The 16,955-nt window shown below is 38.8% G+C and overlaps 1 non-coding gene across 1 annotated transcript; it reads left to right on the top strand.

The window, feature by feature from the left end:
• The first annotated feature begins 687 nt into the window (after positions 1–687).
• On the top strand, positions 688–759 carry trnah-gug. Its single transcript has one exon. It is a non-coding gene; the product is annotated as a tRNA-His (tRNA).
• Positions 760–16,955: the final 16,196 nt, after the last annotated feature.

Here is a 16,955-nt window from a genome sequence, read left to right as displayed (position 1 = left end):
GGTCATCTGCGGTTGTGCCTAATGTTGTGTCTAATTCTCCAGCAGACAATCTGGCCGCATGAAATTGCCTTTATTAGCCAGTCAGTGCCTGGAACAAGGGGGAGTAACTATCACCATTACTGGGGTCTGTCAGCATCTGACTAATGATGAAGCGCCCCACGCACTGCAGTTCACTCAGCCATTGCACACCTGTCTTTAATCCAACATATAGATTATAGCACACTCCCTTCCCACATCGCGCTTCTTTTATTTCATCTATACATAGTTTTGATAGAAGCAGCTCCTCAGCAATTAAGAGAAGCGCAGCATTCCCACATAAGCCCTGCAGATGGCGCCAAATCTATGCTCTCCGCCTATACACTATGCGCTTCAGAGATGCTGCCCAGGAACTCCTCTGCTTATAAGCGGGGCACATTATTTTAAGAAAGATCATTACATTGCACTGACACTGCAGCCGGATAGTTATATATATATACGTCAAATACAATATTGGTGCGTATAACTAGAGCGAACATGAGAGTGACTAAACCCGGGAGATACTATTTTCACTATTTGCTTCCTTCCATTGTATTGCGTTAATCGGCCAGCAGGTGGCGCCTGGACGTAAAGACGTAAGGACGTACTTACAGTTGAATTTGTAAGATAGCTTCATCTGCGCGGCGCTCAGCATCACTTCCCTGGTGGTGCGCCGTGATCGTATAGTGGTTAGTACTCTGCGTTGTGGCCGCAGCAACCTCGGTTCGAATCCGAGTCACGGCAGGAGTTGAGTCTCCTATCACGGCACAGGGGAAGATTTTGCGTTTGCTCTGTTTTTTAATAGGGTTTTATTTAAACATTTAAAGTGACAAATATCATGGCTGATAAGGGGTAGCTTATTTTATAATGGTGGGGGTTTACCAGGGAAAACTAATGATGCAAATGGCCAACAGGGGTCACTACATAAAAACATACAGGCACAATTCCTGGCTCCTTTCTTGGTCAGTGTTTTACCAGTTAGGCTTGTGGCATTACCTTTCCTCAGTCCCTGCATATCGTTTATTCTACAATTCACAGTTTCATTGCAGCCCACAAGTGCATCATTATTGAGCAGGGTGTTGGTATGTGTGATGGCCCTGTTATAACTTGCAATTGGCTGGCTAAGGTAAAGGGGTGGTCCACCTTTAAAGGACCAGTAACAACAAAACATTTAAATTCGTTAGTATACATAGAAAAAAACCCAACAAAAACAAATGAAACTTTAAAATCGCGAAGCCTTTCTTAAGAAATAACTTACCGAAACTCCGCTTCCGCTCCTCTTCAGAAAAAGGCGACGCGGCAACGATTCATTGTTCTACGCTCGTTTTCTCCTCCCTGGCTATCTCCTATAAGGAAGGCAGGGAGGAGAAATCAAGCGTAGCACAATGGATCGCCCAATCGCTTTCTGAAGAGGAGCGCAAGCGGAGTTTCGGTAAGTTATTTCTTAATAAAGACTTTGCGATTTTAAAGTTTCATTTGTATTGGTGGGTTTTTTTCAATGTATAATAACGATTTTTTTTTTTTAAACATTTTTTGATGTTACTGGTCCTTTAAGTAAACTTCTAGTATGTTATAGAATGGCTAATTCTAAGCAACTTTTCCATTGGTTTTGATTACTGATTTTTTTTATAGTTTTTGAATTATCTGCCACCTTCTTCTAATTATTTCCAGTTTTCAAATGGGGGGTCACTGACCCCATCTCAAAAGGCTACACATGTGTTGTAATTTCTACTTTTTATTACTCATCTTTCCATTCAGGCCCTCTTCTATTCATATTCCATTCTCTTATTCAAATCACTGCATAGTTGCTAGCGTAATTTGGACCCTAGCAACCAGACCCTGCTACCCAACCCACAACTGCCTTATCCACAACTAGGGTTGCCACCTTTTATAGAAAAAAATACCGGACTTTTTATATTTTTGTGATTTTTCTCTATTAATAACATTGGCATCAAGCAACATTTTTACCGGCCTGGCCGTGGCAACCCTATCCACAACCCAATCCACGATCCGCTGACCACCAAAAAACAGGTTAGAAACTTTGTATCTTTTTCTGGCTGTTCAGTGCAGGAGATGAAAGAGAAAGTTGGGGTATTTAAGTAGCAATCCAGCAATTGAGCTGTCAAAATTGGGACTGTTCCGTGAAAAACGGGATAGTTGGGAGGTATGGGTTTTCCATTCATGCAAAACTTACCACAGTTGTCTGGGTCACTAGTGGAGTAACTAGTATACTAGTGGGAGCACATGTAACCTTCCCTTCCAGGAGGATCTTTGCAACTCCTCTAGTAGTGTCACATTAGGCATCAGGATTAAGACACCCCTGAATATAACACTATATTCTTCATATATTATATTTAGATTATTTAGATTATTTTCTTGGACACAGAAAATGCAAGATTATAGGCATTTGATTTCTGAGATTAGTAGACGTGATTAAAGGCTAGGCAGAAAGCCATATTGTGAAAATTCACTAAAAATAGTTTCTTTATTTAATTTTCCTTTTGGCATAAGGCTAAAACAGTCACATTCCCTGCGTACATGTTTTATGTACGATTAACATCTTAATTCCCTGGCATTCAATTAATGATGGAGTGTATATAATTATGATTTGTTTGGTCTGGTTCTGCTGTATTTCACATGTGCTGGGAGGCAGAACTGTTCCCCTAATCCCCTTCGGCCATCAGAGGTCAGTGCAGAGCTGGCTGTGCTATCTGGGCTCACATGTTGGCCGTTGTTATCTGTAAACTGCAGGGAATTGGGCTACATAAAAAAGTCAGGCAGTGTTATGGAATAAACAAAATATTCAGTGCTGTAGGCAACCCGGCCAGCTACTTCGGTCCCCGCCGCAGCAGTGCGCAACCAAGTATGCGCGTGCGTAATCGCGCGTAATCGTGCGCAACCGGGGACGCACGCGCGCAACCGTGCGCAACCAAGGACGCGCGTGCGTTACCGTGCGCAACCGCGCGCAGCCGAGTGCGGTCGTGCGCAAAGCACTTTGACGTCAGAGAGCGCACCCACTTTTTACTGAGGTAACACTTGCCGGAGTAGGGGTAGGCATGTGAGGTACGTGCCTGGCGCCCACAAGCTTTGGGCACTAGGCACGTAACGTGCCTCTTCTGCCTACCCCTAGTTCCAGCCCTGAAATACTAGAATGTAATTTATTTTTGTTTTTGTTTTATTACTGTAGCTAGTCATTACATCTGCTGACAAACATCTGCTGACAAATAGGTCCTTGGCCTATTGTTAACATGGTGCTTAGTGCACAAGGGCATGATACTGATTTTGAATCTGCAGTTTGAATCTTCCTTTCCCTAAAGTTTGCACAGGAGTCAGTCTATCAACCCCTGTTTGCTTGAATGCAAGGTAAAATGTATACATTTGTCTAATGGACTATTTGTCTACAACAGGGAATGTGCTACTATGTTGTTGAACTATAACGACAATGATAAGGCATGCTGAGGGCTGTACAGTAGAACCCCTATTTTACATTACATTTTTGGATCAGGAAAAAATTGTGTTAAATCTGGGACATGTAAAATCAGGGAAATGTATTATATATATATATATATATATATATATATATATATATATATATATATGTGGGACCACGAAAAAACACGAAAAAACTATAGAAAATGATGGAAAACTTAAAATCAGGGAATGTAAAAATTGAGGTTTCACTGTAGTTTTACCAGACAATTGCTGCAGTCCTCTAACTTCATGTCCCATATTGTTTCGCAAATTCATTCATTCAATTCATTTGAAGGTCATGGTGTAAAAGAGAGCAAGAGACATTCAACTGGTACATAAAAACCAAACACCATAATGTGCAGAAAATCAATGGAGAATCCAGTGGATAGAAAAAAAAATCAATACTAGTGTCACTTTCATGTTGACAAGTGCTGTAGACAAAGGAAGACATCAACGTGAATATTGGCCTGTCTGACCTGGAAATTGTTAAATGTGGTAGAAATTCTAATTTTTTAAAAAATATTTGAAACCAGATATCACAAAGGAAGCTTCTTTTCACAGCTGTGGCCTTAACAATGACAATATATATATATATCTTCTACCTTCTTCCAGAATTCATCAGAAGTAGAAACATAACCAGGTTGCCTGGAATATATTTCTAGCAAAGCTGGTGAGCAAACTTGTTCCATGCACACGCCCACAAAAATTGTCCTTGGAACAAAGACTAAGACAAGCCATGCGGGTGTCTGCAATACTATACTACGTTACAAGCTTGTTCTTAATGATATCTGAAGATCAAGTAAGCTTTCGCCAACCAGTGCTGGATACAGAGGATTTAATTGAGGCACATGATGATGTTCCTTTAATACCTCCCAGAAACATAAGTGCTTACTCCTTAATAGGTTTTTAGCTTACGATCCAATCATCCACTCTTGAATTAAGATGCTTGAATGAAGCCAACTCATTTGGAACTAAGCACTTTAATGTCAACAGAGACATATGGTATTGCAACTGAGTCACAAAGGATTTCTATCAAGCCACCTACCACCCCAGCCACAGTAAGACACAGTTATTAGTTTAGGATATGTTTTGTGGTGTTCCTAATTAAAAAGAAGTAATACAAAGCTACAAGAAGGATGGACACGGACACATTACTGTCAGACTAAATCAACTGAAGCACTGGAAGAGCTTCTCCTTAGAAATGAGCATAATGGGCATTTTCTTATGGGCATCTTGTTGGCAGACAGATATATATAACACATTGTGGACATTTGTAATGCCCTGTTCAGGCAATGCCTCCTTACATTTCCACTTAAATAATGATGTTACTTGAAATTGAATCATGCTGAACTGTTCTGAATTCTGGTGAAACTCATGGGAAACTTTTTATTGTCTCATTTCAACAGGAATATTGGAAAGAATATACAAGTTTATGCTACCTAGGAAAGATTTACATAGTGCCACAAGGCCTGCTGCTGCTCATCAGCCACATCACCCCATCCTCCATTCATGCACATGCACACATTTTCATTATTGGGTCTGGAGCACTGTCCATATTGGGAAATTTCAAAATCAATTGTATCTGTTACCTTAGATAAAACCGATTAACATTATATGCTCATTAATATTTTATTATATATTGGAGCCCTTCAGCTTGTTATAACCTTCTCAGGGAAAAATGCAGACTACCATTCGAGAATTGGCATAAGGGAATGAAAAACTGGTTGGAAGAGGAAAAAAGAATCAGGGGGATTATAGTTGTAATGTCTGCGATTACCACTATAATCCCCCTTATTTTTTTTTGCTTTTCCAACCAGTTTTTCATTCCCTTATGCCAATGCTCGAATGGTAGTATGTCTCCTCATCTATAGCATGAAATTAGATTACAGTGCTACAATAATTTTCAGGATGTGGTACATTTATTGGATAATAATGGTCCATGGTATCTGACTAATGGTCTTTAAAACTTCAAATGATTAATGTTTTGCTATCTTTTCTTTATTACATTATTATGTGTTTAGCATATAGTTCAGCACTTACAGGGTTATTTAAGGAATACGTGTGTCAATAGTTTAAAAGTCTTTCTGGGACCACTTCTATTGGACAGCAACCCTACGCTGTTACTTATTAGAATAATAAGAAAACGGAATGCTCACAGTCAGTCTGGAGCATTCTCAGATACAAGCAGAAAACCAGCGGACTAGGCCAATAATTCAAAATAAAATGCAGGTCAATGAAAAGTTGTTCACAATTGGGGATGCACCAAATCCATTATTTTGGGATTCAGGTGAATTATGAAAGGTTTGGCCTAATTGCAAATGTAAATTAGGGCCCTGAAGGGCTAAAGAGTGACAATTTTTCACTTACTTGTGTGACAAGGGGTCCCCCTTTAAAAGATATTTTTACTCATTTTTTTTTACTGCTGAATGGAGTTTCCAGAAGCTCTACCACATGCTGCTGTGATGGGGGTCCAATGGGTTATTCAGAAAACATTTTTTCAGGAGGTAAATGAGAGTAGAAAGTCCATGTCAGACCAGTGCCAGGACCGAATAATTAGGGAGGGAGGGACTAAAATGCAGAGCAGCGTCACTTGCGCCCCCTGGTGCTGTAACACTTATGGCCCTGAGTAAAGTAAAGGATTGATGTAAAGTAAATGTCTATCCATAAAACATTGGGCTCCATCTTGTTTCACCCCATTCTGTTTCAGAACTTTGCATGGCCTAGTATTGGGTACATTGTTTCATCTTATACACTATACATGCATTATACTCTATTTTTGTTTTCACTTTATTACTGTTCAGAAGTTGTGACAGTTCAGAAGTAAAATAGATATGAAGTGTGCTATGCTCTTATTTCAAGTTTTCTTCAAGTTCAAGTTTATTTTCAAGTGGTTCTTTATATATAACAGTAGCAGGTTTACATATTATACTAGGTATTATTTTCTTGCAATAGCTTGAGGTAGCGGTTAAGCAATCATGGAAACAATAGTAATATAAATGAGTAAGTTGGGGTTCAGTAAACCTATTTCTTTCTTCCATTTGATGATAACTACTGTAACCAGTACACTGCCCTTGTCCTGAAGTTCACTCTCGTACTCCAGTGTTCTTCAAAGCTTCTTGCCCAGCTTTAATGAGATTAGGCTATCTTAAATCTCAGTATATACATTCTTGCACAGGGCATGCACTCATCAGAGTAAGCCTGCTTTCCAAGTGCCAAAAGCTTTGGGAGCTGGATGAAGATACTCAGCACAGTAAGGTGCTTACAACTTGCTTATTAATCAGCTTCTCTGAATAAACACAAGTCTCATTTTTAACATATTTCTGGGCTTCATCATTCTCACACCAAAGGTGACCATATAGGGCAGATAAAAGCTTGTCCTCACCAAAGAGCAGGATATTTGTATGTATGGCACCTTTGTACTACTTATGCCAAGCATATGGTACTACAATTCTTTGCACTGAACAGCACTGTGCTCTGCAGCCTTGCCCTTATTATCAATTCAGAGCACAGTAACAGTGCTTTAAGCTCTAGGTGCCAGTGTTTAGTGTATGAAATGGAAAAAGTCTAGAGAAAATGACTACACTGATAAATGTAAAGAAATTAAAGAAAAAAGGCTGTCCAAGCTGGGATTGGAGTAGAGGTGGTTAAAGATTAGATTGCTATGTATAAATATAAGGGGACAATTTACAAAGTTCTCTGATGTCTTATTATATTCACAGATAGATCGTTTCAGAGGATATAAAGTCAAGCCCTGAGATTAAAAGTAAGTATATTTCAGCATAAAAATAATAAAGATTTTTTATTCATAGTGAGTGGTCTTATAAGTTGTTGAATCAGATCAGGAACAAAACACTTAGACACACAATGCAAGGGTGAAAATGGGCCCCTGTTTGTAAGACTTATTGGCTGAGACACACAAGAAGGGTTAGGGGAGCTGGTATAAAAATGAGCCAATTAGACTGCAAGCAAAGATGGCATTCCATGTCTAGACTTAGATTCAAAACAGGCCCTGGCATTTCAAAGTATACAGAGACCCAAACAGCCCAATGAATAGTGACTGTCTTTGGTATCTTATAGCAGCCCCTCTGGCATTTACCAGAATGTACAGATTGTTTGGGCCTGCTGCGCTCTGTCTATCCTTTTGTTTTTTACAAGTATCCCCGAATGCCTGGATTTTTAACAATCTGCATGCTGTTACATTGCCACTGTCATCCATGTGAAGGTGCATGTGGAAACCACGGGAACTGTTTTCAAGAAGATAGATGAAGTGGTACATGTTTTATAAAGGTGTATGGCACTATTAACAGTTGCCTGGATTTGGGTAGTAATCATCAATAAATTGCTTAGGTGTATTTTGTGCTTTCACATTTTTTTGTGTGCGTGGGGGGAATGGTTGTCCCCTAGGCAGGTGCATTTGTTTTCTACCTGTAGCTCCAGCCCTGTGAGGAAATTGCTCCATGAAGCAACTGTGCAGGCAGTGACATTATATAGTTTAAGCAAGTTTAAGCAAGATAAACTTGATCCTGGATCTGGTCCGATTGCCTTTTGAAGTCAGGAATTGTTTGTTGATCTCTGAGGCAAGGTAGAAATGGCTTAAGGTGGGGTTTTTTTTAGCCTTCCTCTGAGTTAGCCAGAGGTCAGTAAAGCTTTTTCCTGAACCAGGAAATGTAACTTTTGCTACCCCCCATGTAACTATATATAATCTGTATTATTTCTTTAAATAGTGCTAATAATATTAATATTATTATAATTATATAAGAAATGTTCAGACCCATAGCAGATACTAAATTATAGCAGGGTTTTTTACTATGTCCTGATCCTGAACAAATACTACTAAAGAGTTATAAAAGTTTAACCAGTCCTGTAACTAGATATTACTGGGCCCCACAACAAATCCAATTTAGGGCCCTACAACATTGGTAAGTTGATCTATTCTACAAAAATATATTGAAATTGCTCTTTTATTAGAGTCTTTCTGGGACCCATACACTCCTGCCACCCTGCAACCACAGGGTCTGTTTCCACTGCTAGTAACTAATGGAGGCCACAAATTCCTAGAATCCCAATGTTTTTGTGCCTACCATACCAGAACACTAGATAGTAAATTACAAGGGAAGGGTCGGCATTTTGATTGAACATAGGTGTACACTTTAACGCCCTTCAAATGTTCACAATTCATGTATGGTAATACAAACATATAGTAAGCAGCTGGTCATTGTAGTCATTAGGAACAGCGCTCCAATACACCAGAATACACTGCTCCTTGATTTGTTCCTCCTGCACCAATGAAGGCATATTTGGCAAAATTGCACACCGCACTAGTATAAAATAGTGCAAGTAAGTGCATTTGTGAATGGCATTTTGAGGGGCACAATTATATGCTGAAGTCATAATAAATCGAAAAAGACGATATCTAATCACCGAGGCTCTTTTCAAGAAATAATATTGCAACCTAATGATTTTATCTACCAGTGAATTGTAGGGCTCTCTTAGCAGATGGGAGGTTAAATGTGTGGTAGTATGAGTAGGAGAGCAACGTATTGTGTGGAGCATGTGAAACTTAGAAAATGACTTACTCTACCAAGTACAAGCAAATACAGACACAGTCTTATTCTCTTGCAGAACATAATACACAATGCTGAGCTCTGTTTTCTTTTTCCCATAAAGTTGCGCTTTATAAACCTTTATGGACAGAACTTAGGCAGTGGTACAAGATTTTGGAAATGTAATCCTTTTCACTTCAACCCCCTCCCCTTTAGACAAACCCTTTTGTGGCTCTGGATAATCCCATTAGGAAATGAGATTTGAATGCATGCATATTGTGTTGAGTTATTGATATTCCAAAACAGACTCATGAGAAAAATGAAAGAGCTTAGATACTACACAAAGTAGCTGCGTAAGTAAGAAAACTGGGACTTTTATACAGCAGCCAAATCATGCCTCGGGTATATTAGCTAGAAAAAAAACTTATTGCATCCTTAGTGCCGGCATGGGAGATGAAATTCAAAGCTACTTATATGTGTTCTTACTAAATACCATTACCTGATTAAGTCACATCTAGGAAACACAGCAAAGAAGCTTAGAATATTAAAACTTTGATTGAAGCGTATGGCATATAAAAATGTAACTTAGTGGAGTAAGTGCGAGTCTCAACAACAAAGGTTCAAAATCTGCTTTTGTATTTCATAACATTCTAGAAAGGTTGAAAAACTCACTGCACATTGAGTGTCCCAGAAACTTTTCTAGTTACACACTGCTAAGCTGACATTAGCAAATAGCAAAATGCAAGGAGAATCATATCCAACATGACTGGAACCACAAGTTTCATGAGTAAAATTAAAGCTTTCTGGAAAAACACCTCAAATGATTTTGTGTTTTCCTCCTTAAAAGCAGTAGATCCCAAACTGTAATGCTGGACACCTAGGGGACCAAGGTCTAGGGGGACCCAGTCTGAAGGGACAAACTTAAGGAGAATTTCTGTTTCTGTTGTAAATGCTCATGGAAGCCACTCTTGAAGTTCACTTAGAGAAAGGTTTTTGGTGTACACTTATGTGATATCCTAGATTTTTTTACACTACGACATAATGGATGATACAGCAATGTTTTCATCGTAGTCTTTTAATAAGCCAAATGTTGGGCCTCAAATAAGGGCTCCAACTGAACATTTTAAACACCACTGATTACTGCACTGATTATTATTGTATTATTAGACATTAAATGGATTTATGTAGAGGTATTGGACCTATTATCCAGAATCATTGGGACCTGGGGCTTTCCGGATAACGGGTCTTTCCGTAGTTTGGATCTTCACACCTTAAGTCTACTAGAAAATCATGTAAACATTAAATAAACTCAATAGGCTGGTTTTACTTCCAATAAAAATTAACTATATCTTAGTTGGGATCAAGTTCATCCAACTGTTTTCTTACTACAGAGAAAAAGGAAATCATTTTTAAAATTTTGGATTGTCTGATTATAATGGAGTCTATGGGAGACAGCCTTTCCGTAATTCGGAACTTTCTGGATAACAGGTTTCCGGATAACGGATCCCATACCTGTAGTTTGATATTTCTATATATCTACTTCTGCAAGTAAGAGCGAAGGATTAGTGCATTCAATGTTCTTTTGTGGTACATGTAAATTAGGATTTCACCTATTATTTATTTGAAACACCTCTGTAAGAATACAGATTCTAGTGAGAAAATGCTACTTGGTGACTTCTGCTAAGCTCAAAACAGAAGACACGGTTCTTACTGAAAGGTTCTCCGAGAGGAAGCCTTGTACCAGTAGGCTTGGCCCTACAGTCTCCATGGCTGATTATTCACAGACACGATACTGCCTTTCCAGTAGGTAAATTAAATCATCTCTGAGTGCACCTGTAATGTCAAGTTTCCAATTAAATGGCCTTGATTCACTGAAGCCTGGCAAAACCAAACATATTGGAAAAATTATTTACTCAATAATATTTGACATCACTTGATTTTCTTAGCGCTCAGTTACTGAGCAACTGTGGCAGGGGATCTGTGAACATTCTGCTACTTGGAATTTGCATCAAATCCACAGGCAAGCAGTAAGGACAGAGCTCCAATGCACCAATAACCTGCTGGCACTCCCTAAATTGCACATTTGAATGAGACATAAGTTAAGGTATGGGTAGGGGGCAGGATAGATGGCAACCACATGCATCATCAACACTTTATCGGAAAGGTGCAAGTTCTTTCTGAAGAGCTATGAACTGTACCTATAGGGGCTCAATGCGGGGCAGGGTGCATGGTGGTCTGACATGTTTTTGCACTTTGTATCCTGGCCTGTCATTTGTAAGTGACCCTTCATGCATTAAAGAAACTCAAACGTCACCTGAATGTGAATTAATAAACATTTTTAGCAGTAAACCAGTAATTTGCAACTTCTGGCACACACATTTTTTGCTTATGATGTAACATATCACAATGCACCATTAAAATTAAGCAGAATCATCTATTTATACTGATTAGTATTTTAACAGCTCGAATTCCAAGAAAATAAAATTTACAGAGGACAAATATACATTTTGTGAAAGAAAAAGCAGGGCAACATTTTCATGTAAAATACAGGAAAATATCAGGGGTTGTTTAAAGAAATTCATATTTTTTTTTACTAGTGAATCAAAAGAATTGTTGCCCAAAACAGTCAGAAGCAATGGGGAACTATTGGAGTGGAGTGTATTTTATTGCTAAGTATAGTATGCAATCATTTATATTTAGAAACCAGAACTGTTTTCTAACAAAAATCTCTCTCTTTTTTTTTTTTCAAAAATATCTAAATGAAACCAGCAGTCCTCACTCATATTGATTCACATCTTATTTCCAGCAGGTTGAAAGTATACAGGCATTCATTTTCTAATAGTGGTGTTTGCTACAGTCTTTGCACTGAAACTGAAATGTAATTGCTGCTTTAACCCCTTAATTGTCAGTGAACATGTGAGAAGTCTTGGAATGTATTTGACACAGCAGATAAGCAGCGATTATGCTTTGCGGGCAGTAGCTAGTTTTAGAATCGGAGTAGCCCGAAAGCTTTACAAAGATCACAGTACACTGGGCATAGGAGTGAAGCCACCTATCAATGTCATACGAGGGGCCTTTGTTTGGTTTTTTTTGGCCTTACATGAAAGCTTTTTTTTTTTATTTTTTGTGAAATTACAAAATGATTATGCACCGCTGGGGGAAGTGAATTGTGCCTGTGTGCTTGGTATAAAAGTTAACATTTGCTCACCATGACGCTTCTTATAAAATACTTACAGTTACTGTCTTTAGAGTAATCACTCTATGATATAATTATGTGCCCAGGAATGATTATAATTAACATTTGAAATCTGATACAGACCCGGAGCCTCGGTGAGCCTGTGTCCTTATACCATTGCCTATCCCCAAGCTACCATTCCATTACACAGCATTACTGCTAAAGAAAAAACAGCTAGTGCCCGTGTACCCACGCAATGCTTTTACACATGTCCAATTGTTCTACGGGATATGGACAAGATAATTACATCCTGCTGACGTGTGCATAAAGAGCATGAGATCAAAACAAGAGCAATGGAGAGAGAAGAAAAAAAAAAACTCAGTGAAAAAAAATCACCATGCTGTCCTTTCTACAACTGTGGAGCAGAGGGGACAATGAAACCACAGGGGTCAATGATTCCTTTATTGCTTTAGTAAAATAGCAAGAGCAAGAATGACATTGTCACTGAGATCTATCTATTTATTATGATGTGTACATTGCTCAGCTTAGCAGTTGCCCAAGTAAATAGGCAGTATTGCTAGCGTTAGAGGAGTCTTCAAGGTAACTGCCAGACAGTGAGAAATGATAGATGATCAAATGTAATCGCTAAGCTCTACAAACATAATGGAATAGCAGAACGCTCTGTTTCAAGGGTAGCCAACTCAAGGTTTTTCACTTGTTGTTGATTTAAAACTCCCAATGCCCATTAGCATCAGCTGGAAAGAGACAGCGTCTCATACATTACTCATAATTTATGAATGATGGAAATAAAGTATACAAATAAGCATTAAATAATGGCCAGTCATGCCAGTTCAGCAAGAACAATGTAAAGGGCATAAGGTTTTTTTTATACAATGTATTGTTCTTGTTGAATACCTGCTACAATGACATGGGAAAGATGTACCGGTATGGGAACTATTATCCAGAATACCCAAGACCTGGGGTTTTCCAGATAAGGGTCTTTCTGTAATTTGGATCTCCATATATTGTCTGTTCAAAATTATTCTAAACATGAAATAAACCCAATAGGCTGTTTTTGCCTCTAATAAGGATTAATTGTATCTAGTAGGGATCAAGTACAAGCTACTGCATTATTACAGAGAAAAAGGAATCAATTTTAAAAATCTGATTTAGTTGATTGAAATAGAGTCAAATGTTAACATTCAAACACGGTGACCAGTAAATGCAACTTGCTGATTAGTTACTATGTGTTAATTTACACTTGAAATACCTATTTCAATATGACCTTTACAAAAGCGTTTGGCCTGTTGCCTTGCAACTTGTGGAATTCCTACTTATTTTAAAGCAGGGGGTACATTATTGCCATTATTCTACCTGGTAATCAAAGGAAAACTATACCCGAATGAATACTTAACCAATAAGTGTCATATTAAAGAATCTAAACTGGAATATACATAGTAAATATTTTACAGAACGTTGTCCATAAATTGGTTCATGTCACCTAACATGTATGTGTGCCCTTGGTATGTTTGTGTGCACTGGCCCAGGGGCGGACATTAGTTTTTAAAACTAAAACTGGGACTGGGAATACCTAATGACACATAATACAAAAAATTATATTTTTACGAAAATGGTTTATTTACATGAAGCAGGGATTACATATGAGCTGTTTTATGTATGATATATATTCATAGAGACCTATATTGTTTTATTTAATTTTTTATATATGGAATAATGCACCTATTTAAAGTTAACTTTTAGTATGTTATAGAATGCCATATTCCTAACAATTTAGCAATCGGTTTTCATTATTTTAGGTTTTGAATTAGTTGCCTTCCACTTCTGCCTCTTTCTGGATTTTAAATAGGGGGGGGATCACTGACCACAGTATTCTCTTCAGCTACAATTTTATTGTTATTGTCACTTTTTATTCCTTATTTTTCTATGCAGGCCTCTCCTATTCATATTCCCTTCTTTCATTCAAAACATTGTCAAGTTGCTAGGGTGATTACGACCCTAAAATACCAACCTGGAGAGCTGTTGAACAAAAAGCTAAATGACTGATATACCATAAAAAAATTAAATTGCAAATTGTTTTAGAATATCATTGTCTACATAATAAGTTAATATAAAGGGGAGCAACCCCTTTAAACATAAGAATATTAGAGATCACACACACATATACAGTATATATATTTTTACAGGTTGCATGTAGTTACTACTTATAATGAATAATGGATGAAATACATGGGCAGGTGCAGGCTTAAGAGAATAGTTGGAGCAGAGGTAGAAAACACTCTGCAAGTACTAGTTTTCTGGGTGTAGAACTGATACTTTGATTTACACTGAACCTAACGATTTGTATCACCACCCAGTTATAATGTATAGCGCACGTATTGTGTGTATCCAGAACAGGAAGACTTCTCTGTGCAGCTCTGTGAAAGTGAACTTGTACACTGATAATTAGATATCAAGTTGGTTTGTGATCAAGCCAGGTGTTCAATTATTTTGTTGACCAAACCTGATCCAGCTATTTGAATCCTACGCAAGGTATACAATGCGGTCATTTCAAGGGTAGCACATTGTCTCCCTCGTGGCTACAGCCACTTTGAGAAAGACAAGAACTAAAATGGAAACTACTTTAAATATTGGTTTCTTGCAGTGCTTATATGATTTGAGTGATTTGAGAAAGGAGAAATTATTTCATTACTTTAAAAAGATGTTTTTAATTAATAAAGCAGCATTTGTTAAGATGTGTATTCTCTGTGCTTATTCTTTATACAAATGACGAATATGTTTTAGCATTGGCAATGTAATTGCTGTACTCTGACGTGGCATACACATATGGTCTTGTCCCAATGAGCTTTGCCACGGCAATCGCAGCTGAGATGAATGCCCAGGGATCTGCAAACACACTAATTAGGGTGTGAGATAATTTGGAATCACTTCTGTCTTATACATAAAAAAACTATCCACTGCATATTCTGTTTGCTCTACAGAAACATTCATTTGCTTTGATATGATTAGCAAAAATAAAATATACTAATTCTGTTTTCTGTTAAGATGTAATATAATAGAAACTACAGTTCTGAAAGTATAAATGTAACCCTTTCTTGGTGCTAAACTCAACGTACAAGTATTGGTAGAAGAGACTGGGAACATATTACACAGTGCTTCCACCTAAAATGGGTCCCGTGGCCAGGGCCGCCATAAGAAATCGCAGGGCCCTATGCGATAAAATTTCCTGGGCCCCCTGGGCTGCGCCCACCACAAGCCCCACCTACAGGTCCGCCCTCCACACCCCACCACACACTAAAAAAATATTGGTGGCTATGGTTCCCACATGTTAATAAAAACAATAAAAAAAATATTGGTGGTCAGGGCCCCCCAATAAAAAAAACATTTGTGGTCAGGGCCTTCCATCAAAAAATATTGGTGGCTAGGACCCCACATGGGGAAAAAAATTGGTGGCCAGGCCCCCCCCCACATTATAAGAAAATTGGTGGCCAGGCCCCCCTTAAACATCCATGTAAAAAAACTTGCCCCCCTCCCAGAAGTTTAAAAGAAATTTGGTGCCCAGGGCCCCACCAAACAACAGGGACCACAAAGGGTTACCTTTAGGGGGCCCTACCATGTTACACTTACTTCATTAGTGTGGCCCACCTGCTGTCAATGAGCTGCCAACTACAGAAGGGAGGAGGGGAGCACAGGTGGCTGCATCTTCTTCCAGTGACAGCATTTTCTTCCCTTATTGGTCAAGAATTTCAAGTCCTGGTAAAGCTGCATGGTGATTGGATGAGCTGGAGGAGAAGTTCAAACCTCAGCTATCCAATCCCTCAGTGACCAATAAGGCGAAGTAATGGACAGAAGATACCTCCCCTTGTGCTCCCGTCCTGCCTTCCATCAGCAGCTCTCAGAAAGCAGGAGGGCCCGGCTAATCAAGAAGGTGCGGCGTGGCCGGGCCCCCTACAATTCTTCCCCTGTACCCCCCTTATGGCGGCCCTGCCCGTGGCTAAACAGAATTGTATTCTATAAGAATCATCTGCAATGGCAGATGGTTTTGGGCACTTTGGCCCAGTGTCTTTGGGCCTGAAATAGCTCCAGATGTGATTGCCCATAGAGCAAATTCTCACAAATTCTTTGTTAGCATAATTTAGGGGGTTGTTTATCAAAGTCCAATTTTATCTCAACATTTTCTGCTACAAACTCCGGTCAAATCCGTAGGGTTTCTTACGCTTATTTATTATTACATTTTCCCAGACTTATTTCACTTGATTCAGCAACACCCCTTTGTGCAATAAGACTGTCCAATTTGACCAGTTACTTGCATTGTTATAATATTTACTGTGGGATATCCAAAAAAACAGCCTAATTATGATTAAGTATGGAGCTTGCCACACAGAGGAGGTGTGAATTGTCTGCAAAATAGGTTACCACTAGCTCTAAGCCTGTTATAAATATACACATGAGGTCCTTGATAGTATAAGTCAAACAATCCAGAGGCACACAGAACTGATGCAAGCAAGGAACACCTTGCATGTTTATTGCAGAATAGTTCTGTGTGCCTCTGGATTGTTTGACTTCTAGATTCGATTTGGGGTTGCCGGACCTCTACCATTGTGCACCAGACAGCATTGTAATTACCTCTTACAAGGGTGTGCGAGAGCCAGATCTCTTTTGGACCTTGATAGTATAAAACAGTCCACCCTAGTCATTTCTTTATGGCATGGCACTTACAAGAGGCTTACTCA

This window comes from Xenopus laevis, chromosome 1L (assembly GCF_017654675.1).
Source record: "Xenopus laevis strain J_2021 chromosome 1L, Xenopus_laevis_v10.1, whole genome shotgun sequence".
In the NCBI taxonomy this organism is placed as follows: Eukaryota; Metazoa; Chordata; class Amphibia; order Anura; family Pipidae; genus Xenopus; species Xenopus laevis.
Note: the sequence above shows the minus strand (reverse complement) of the source record. Positions and strands in the feature narration are given on the sequence as shown.